Here is an 8,030-nt window from a genome sequence, read left to right as displayed (position 1 = left end):
TGGTGATTTGTTGTAGTGTTAACCACATTAAATAATTATAGTTTCGAAACAAGATAAATAAAACTTTAATATAAAAATCTACTTCAATTTTAAATATATGACAACTTAATGGCAGTGTTATTTTGCTTTTTGTTTTTTTAATTGGGTGAATTTTACTAAAACATAGAATTTTGCTAAATAATAACAGCCATTACCATGCAATTGTATTACACCTAACAGTTGATTCTTTGCCTCACTGTTTGAAATTTTAAATACACAGGCTTCAAGTGGTCCCATAGAATTGAAGGAATTCAGGTTCTAACCCGCCAGTTTCACAATCACTGAGCGATAATGCCTGTTTCTAGACTACTGTTTAAATATAGTAGTGGGGCATGGGGGCCGGTGGCCTTCACCATTCCAAGCTGTTACCAACTGACCTGCAGAGTCTGAGCAGGCCAGTCGTATTGGGGGCTGGCTGTACCTGGGAGATCTCCCTATTAATTTCCTTGTAGAATATAATGCTTATTAATGGATAAGTAATTAAAATATACTGATTTGATGCATACAAATATTAAAATGCACATTAGACCAACAAAAGATTCCAGAAAGGAGTGTTTTATCGCTGACATGATTTGGATCCACTTTCTAGAGGTTAGACCGATATGTTTTATTATTCTCTCCAGCCACGTCACCCCTCATTCCCTGCGGGGGCTGCTTCTACCACCTCTTCTGCGTGTGACCCCGCATAACACTCCTCTCCCGGATATTTAACCCTTCATCTGTGCAGACTGAAAGCACTTTGAGATCTGAACCAAACAAAACGAAGCTCATTGTCATTGAATGCAGGCTGACACACAGAGATCCTACAGGCCAGGGCTGAACTGCCCCTGTGAGTTTCTGAGACTGTAACTCTATCCGGGAGTAGAAAGCCTGGTCTTTCTTTTCGTTCTTTCTTTTTTTTTCATGCCATAAAGTTTTATTGGGAGTCTGGGAAAGAAACAAGGTTAAGGGTCCCACCTTTCCATACCCCAGCCCAGAAGTCCCATCTGCAGGAGGGCAGGAAGCCCAAGACTCAGAAGACCCTGTCGATTCTTGTAGTAAGTGAGCATTCTGGCCCACAAGCAGGCTGCCAGGCTGTGGTAGGTGCGATCTCCTGCCCTAGCCGTGACTTGATGCCCACAAGCAGCTGGTATTCCTGATTCTGCTGCTCCTGGTCCGTGTGCACATCCTCCTGGCAGAAACGGAGGCCCGCTTTGGGGCCCAACTGGTACAGATCCAGATGATGAACAGACGGCAGTATTGAGACCCAGCTGGACAGCTTTCATGCTCAGCTGCAACTGTAGCTCAATCTCCAGACTGTAGTCTCCACCACAGGTCAGATACCTCCATCTCGCTGACCAGGAGCTGCTCTTTGTGGCCAGTAACCTCCCAGTTCAGGTTCTAAGTCTGGCTGATGAACCAGGCTTCAGCATACTTCCGGTTCTTCTCAGTCATGATCTCATACTGGCTTTTCATGTCGTTCTGAATCTTGGCCAGGTCGATGCCGGGTGCAGAATCCACCTCCACATTGACCAGAGCCTTCAAAACACTGATTTCCAACCTGTGATTCTTATTCAGGGAAGCCAGTCCTTCCCTTCAGCCCTTCCATCTCTGCATCCCCAGGTCCACGCTAAGCAGGGTCAGCTCATCCAGCTCCGTGTGCAGCCCAGGGATATCTGCCTCCAATCTTGTACACAGGGTCTGCTCCGTCTCTAACTTAGTCTGAAAGTCATCTGCAGGCAGGTGGGCATTGTCAATCTGCAGCACAATCTTGACATTCTCGATGGGGGCACCAAGCATCTTGCTCTGCAGCTCCTCAATGGTCTTGTAGTAGTGACTGTAGTCCCAGGTGGGGCCCCCGTGGGCCCTGCTTCGGGGACCAGTCGCAGATCTTCACCTCCAGTTTGGTGTTGGCCATCTCCAGGGCACGCACCTGGTCCAGGTAGGTGGCCAGGCCTTCCTTGAGGATCTGCGTGGTGAGCTAGTTGCATGAAAGGAAGCCAGAAAGCCGTCAGATGTAGCCAGGACGCCCGCATAGCTGCTGGGAATGAGGATATGAAGAACACATCATGGCCATCAGAGCCCTCCATGGACTCACAGAAGGCATCGCCAACTCCAAAGCACACGGAGACCCGCCCCCCATGCACCCCCCCCCCAAGGAAGGACAAGGCGGGCGAGTGGCGATAGGATAAGCCTGGAGAGATCGATGGAGACGGAGAAGGCAGGAGACGGTGGCCCTTGGAGCTGCAGTCTGCAGGAAGAGAAAAACCTGGTCTTTCTCGCACGGAGGAGCTGGTGGTTTGGAACCGCTGTCCACCTTGCAGGTAGCAGCCCCATCATGTAGCCCCTACCCTACCAGGGCACCTTCCTTGAGGTCAGAGGACCCATCTGATCTGCACTCTCACCAATGTGCTCTGGGCACCCAGCCGAACTTGGCAAACTGGCAACCAACTGGTTTCCATGGAGTCAATTTCGGCTCCTGACAACCCCGCATGTGTGTCAGAAGAAATTGGCTGGTAGGCTTGTCAGTGACCAGGTTTTTTGTCTTTCCGTAGATGGCTGGGTCTTTCTTCAGCAGTGTCCCTAGTGGCCTCACATCTCCAGCCTTTTTGCTAGCAGCACGCGTGTTCACTGTTCACAAGACCCAAGTGTTCCTGGCACAAACACATACTGCGGATAACAACCGATCGCTGCTGAAAGGAAGGATCCCACCTAGGGGGAAGAGAAGGGTGGCCGCGCAAGACGCCATGCCCATCCCCACCAGCCACCCACCCCAGCTGTGCTTCCAGGTAGCTCCTGTCACACCCCTGTTACAAACTGGCATTGTCCTCTAAGACATCGATCATGAAGAGAGAGCTTACAGACTAGGTGCGTTCATTTATCCATCTAATGGGTGTTACTCTTCACAGGGGTTGCCCGATTCATAACGGTAGCAAAATTACAGTATGACGTAGCAATAATAATTATATGAAAAAAAAGAAAAGAAAAGAATGTTATGGTTGGGGGGCTGGTCACAACAACAAGAGGAACTGTGTTAAAGGGTGGCGGCACTGGGAAGGTAGAGAACCACTGCTCTAACACATTTGGAGAGGACGATTGTGGGTTGATGCTATGCCCTGGTGGAATGAATGATGGCATAGAAGCGTATAGGGGACTGGTGTACATTTGAGAGGTGGCTAGTGCTGAGACATGCTGTAAGCATAAGATATACACCAGATTTCAAGGCTTGATGTTTTTTTAAATGGAAAATATGACATGGAAATTTTTTCTTTTGATTTTTGTTTATGCCAAAAGTACCTATTGGCTATTTTGGGGTTAAATAAAACACACTCAAGTTCATGTCAACCATTCCTCCTTTCTCATTTAAACACGACTATTAGAAAAGATAAAACTTCCCTCTTGGCCTGTTATATTTCTATGAGCACTCATGGAAGACGAAGCTTTTTCTCACCTTGGCCCACTAAAGAGTCCATCTTTTGTGGGTCCCCAACTTTTCAAAACCAGCCCTCCCACCGCCCTTTTACTGTGCGTTAGGTGAAGGCCGACAGAGCAGGTTGTCAGGTCTGCTTTCCACAGTTCACACACATTGTGTTTCAGCTCATTCCGTGCCGCCTCTCCCTGTCCCATCATGGATCCCATGCCCTCCCTGGGTCTCTGTTTCCATTTTGCCTCCTTTCCTAACTCTCTGTACTTTGTCCTTGGGGAAGTGTTGCCCTTTGCGCTCCCTTAAATGGTCACCAGTTCCCCCCAAATTTTAAAATGTGTTCTCGTTTTGGGAGGTGGTGGTGAGTAGAGGTTATATTTTGAAACCCTGGTGGGCTGCTGGATTGCCAATCCATGAGAATTTTGAGTTTGCGTCTAAGAGAAACATGAAGCAGAGAAGAGGCCAGAACTGGGGAGAAGACCGCAAGAGGAGAGTGAGTTTAGTGGCACTGGCACACCGGGGATGGGGAAGAATCAGAAGGCATTAAGGTGACAAGGTAGGGAAGGAGATTTTGAGGCATGAGGGGCGTTAACCTCTTGACTCACCCACTGCGCCAGGAGGCTCTCTAACCATAGCTACGGGTGTGTCTCCATATCTGTGGTGTAGAGCTGTCCTCCAACACCCTGATGATGAAATTCTGTAACGTGGTATCTGGGATGGGATTCTGAAACAGAAAAAACAAGCTTTTTAAAAATACATAAATAAATAAATTTTTTTAAGGACATCTGAAATATGAACTTTAGTTAATGTATTACTATTGGCTCATTAATTGAAAGAATATGCTATATTAACAAAATATTAATAATAGGGAAAATGGGCCGAGGGACTTATGAACACAGTACTATCTTCACAATTTTTCTGTAAATCAAAAACTACACCCCCCAAAAAAAATCACTTACTGGCACCGATTTGTTAAAAAGCACACTTTATTTGTGTGTATTTTGGAGTGTCAAAGCTACAATATACCCCGGCCTCAAAAGTAGAATTTATTCCATGGGTTCAGAGAAATGTTCAGCTGTTTTGCAATTTTAATCTGTTCCGAATCCAGAACTTAAATTGGGTCAATATCTATCGGCTACCCATTAATTAGGTTATTGTCTCATGAATTCAGCAGAAATTTTTAAAATTCAAGGTCATTAATTTGTATGTATTTGAGTTACAAGCAAGGGAAGATGCCTCGTCCCTTAATTATTGTAATGCACATGAAAACAATCTATAAGGAAAGCAATCCTCAGAGCAAGTAGATTTAAATGTCAGCTCCACTGCCTAAATTCTTTGCCCAAAATTATATTAGCAGAGAATGGCACATCTTGTTGCGTAATTGAAGCATTTTTGCTCTTCTTACATAAAATACCAGCGAAAGATTGGTCAGGCTGCAACTGACAGAGGCGTTAGTTAGTCCTTTCCAATTTGGAGAATTCCTTTTTTAAAAAACCGAGTCTGTCCCTACCTAGAAGCCCGAGGCAGCGCAAGGTCGCACCCCATTGGTGATGTCCCTGGGCCGAGGGCGGGGCTCCAAGCCGAGGGCCCGCCCACTGGCTGGCCGCCTGACCACCGTGGGCGGGGCGCCTGCAGCCCATTGGCTGGTCGCTGGAGGATGGTGTCATGGACCGCTGAGGCCTGAGCGGACGGTTTCTACGGCAACAGAGGCTTGAAAGAGCCACTCAGATTTCAGCGCTCACCCCCATCTCCCCCTTCCGGAGGGGGCTGGGCGGCTTGGATTTGAGGGCCGGTGTAGTAGGCGTGGGGGCTGGGAGATAAGGGGACCCGGCAGGCTTTGGACCAAACCAATTCAATTCAGCAGTGCAGTTTTTAAACTGGGCTTGAGGAACCGGGCTTGCTTGTTAAGCAAACAAACAAAGCAGTCAAACGGGCAAAAAGAAGAAAGATATGTAGATCCTCTCCTGAGCTCGCCGCTGGTCACACTTTGCACATAGTAGGCACTCAATACACAAGCCTCAATGAAAGAAAGAAAAAGGAAAAAGGGTTGGTGACGTGACAATGTGCCCTTGCTGTTGGGCTGAAAGACCACAGACCGCCGGACAGACGTGTACAGCTGACCTGATGGGATGACCCACCATGGGGGGCCCTGGCGGGTGTGTGCAAACAGCTGATGGTGCCTTATATGTGAAGCCTTGGGTTCAAATTCCCGCTGGCTCTGCCACGGCGCAGCTGCAAGCGTGCTGCAGATCTCCAGACCCCAGTGCCTTTGTTTGGGGGGAATAATACACAGAACCCACTTCATTGAGCTGGTGTCAGAACGGGGTTGAGAGAATGCATGTGACGTTAGCACAATGCCTCAAACAAAACAAAAGGGCAGTCTACAGTAGCTGTTATCATAAATGTAGAGGGCAAGGGTTAAGATTTGAACAGGGGGAGAGAATGGGGAGGTCTTTCGGGGCTGGGGGATAGAGTGGCCAAGTTCCAAAAGAGTGGCCTCTTGCAAGAGTGGGCCAATTTGGAAGTCTTATAGAAAACTAGATGATAGCCAGAAGGCACCAGATAAAAGAGACTAGAATGATGCTACTGTTTATTGAGGGCCTGGCCCTCTGCCTAGCCCTTGACACGGATTCTTTTATTTTCTCACCAGTCTGGGGGAAAGTAGTTACCATTAGACCCATTTTCCTGGTAAGCAATTGAGGCTCAGAGAAATGACCTGGTTCATATGAGATAGGAAGCAACAAAGCCAAATGGGAGCCATTCTGGGGCCCAAAAGGCAAAAGCACAATTGGAAGGCTGCTCACCACAGGTCTCTACTTGGTCAGGAGTTATATACATCATTCTAGCAAGTGTTAAATAAAAAGTGTTCTGTTTGCTTCCTTGACAAATAGACTTTCAGAAGAATGGTGGGGGGGGAGAACCAGGGAAGTAGGGGAAGGAGGAGAAAAAAGAGGAGCTGATACCAAGGGCTCAATAGAAAGTAAATGTCTAGAGAATAATGATGGCAACATATATACAAATATGATTGATACAATTGATATATGGATTGTTACAAGAGCTGTAAGAGCCCCCAATAAAATGATCTTTTAATTAATAATAATAATACAAGAAAAAAACAAAAGAAGAGCCAGGAAAGACAGCCAAGTTAGAATATAGAATTCTAGAACTCTTGGCGTGCTCTGGCAGATTGTGCAGGCCAGAGAACTGCCCTCTACATCCAGATCTTGTCCAGCCACCCCACTTCCCACCAGCACCTGCGCACAAATTCTGTTCACCGTGTCCCCTTCAAGCAGCTACACTCAGGCTTCTAGCTGTGCATCAGTTTGCCCTCAGGTGGATGGATCCTGGGATGAAGCCTACTCAAACTCGGTGACCTTTTGGAAGGTAATTCTGGAGTGCCGCAGAATGTTCTAGGAGGGATGGACACAATTTCTACATAGACAGTTCCTGTAATGCCTGTAGAATCCTCATCTCATGAGAAGAGATGGGAGTTCAGGGTAGGGCTCAGAAGTAGGGGGGTTTGGAGGCAAGCTTCAGAAGGCAGGCAGTCTGAGCCCAGGAACCGAGTGGTCCTCCCCTGGGCCTCACAGTGCCCTCTGAGGCACACAGGCTGGGAGTCCATGATGTCATACCTTCACAGAAAGAGAGAAGGATGGGCCGGTAAACTGAGGCAGAAAATGGCAGAGCCAAATGGGTATTTGTGAAGCTGGGGGCAAAAGTGCAACTGACCTCCCACACCGAAGGAAACCATTATCAAAGGTGAGATTCATTGATGCCTTATAAAAAGGGATGCACACACCCCTCTTCAATACACAGTCGGTGATTTTGCACACCTGGAGTGTCACTCAAGAAGGAAAACTGGACACATGCATCGATCCGACGGCTCAGCCATGTCATTTTTAGATCATTCACACAATAAATACTTATTGGGCTTTCCCGATGTGTTGCTACAAACTGTGAACAAAAAAAGAAAAAACAAACAAACCAAAAAACTGGCATGGCTGTTCCGGCCCTCAGGGGGCTCAAAGAGGCAGAGGCAGAGAGTAATAAAATATGACCTAAATAACCTATCATCATGGCTTCCACAACTGTGGGAAGAAGGGGTGAGGGAGCTGGGGAGAGTGTGAGAGGGTCTCATCGAGGGGCTCAGACCAGGCTCCAGTTAAGAAGGGGCATTAAAGCTCAGGGACGGGATGGTAAAACCACGGCTTGCTGGGGCACGAGAGATCCTACAATACTGAGAAGAACTGCCCCCACAGGGTTTCCAAGCCTGTGGGAGAGACGAGGGCACCTTTTAGAAATTACTAGCATGGACTGGGTGAGGCCATAGGCGTAGGAGAGAAGTCCAGACCGGAGAGGAGGCAGAGCCCGGCCTTCAGTAGGATCAGATTTCATCTTAAGGACGCTCAAGATCCTTCTTGGCCAGCCAGAGATAATATGTGAATTATCTAAAAGCAAAACTCAATACCAAGGGATATATCTCACTGCTATGGAGGTGATACGACTCACAGTGAGTGACCCAATATGGCCAGGTAGAAATGCCCTGGTGGGTTTCTGAGACTTCTGGTGGTTTTGGACTGATGACTGA

At 47.5% G+C, this 8,030-nt stretch overlaps 1 long non-coding RNA gene and 1 pseudogene across 1 annotated transcript in view; both read right to left on the bottom strand.

The window, feature by feature from the left end:
- Positions 1–108: 108 nt before the first annotated feature.
- On the bottom strand, positions 109–2,125 carry LOC101649875 (annotated as a pseudogene).
- Positions 2,126–3,628: 1,503 nt separating this feature from the next.
- Positions 3,629–8,030, bottom strand: part of LOC123522322 — an 18,193-nt gene continuing 13,791 nt past the window's right edge. Inside the window, exon 3 of the long non-coding RNA XR_006680588.1 lies at positions 3,629–4,166. This is a non-coding gene — a long non-coding RNA (uncharacterized LOC123522322). The remainder of the gene's footprint in view (positions 4,167–8,030) is intronic.

The sequence above is a fragment of the Echinops telfairi genome, unplaced genomic scaffold (assembly GCF_000313985.2).
Source record: "Echinops telfairi isolate 266 unplaced genomic scaffold, ASM31398v2 ScPeMD7_5592;HRSCAF=6446, whole genome shotgun sequence".
NCBI classification, from domain to species: Eukaryota; Metazoa; Chordata; class Mammalia; order Afrosoricida; family Tenrecidae; genus Echinops; species Echinops telfairi.
The sequence above is the reverse complement of the archived record's forward strand: the minus strand, read 5'-3'. Positions and strand labels throughout refer to the sequence as shown.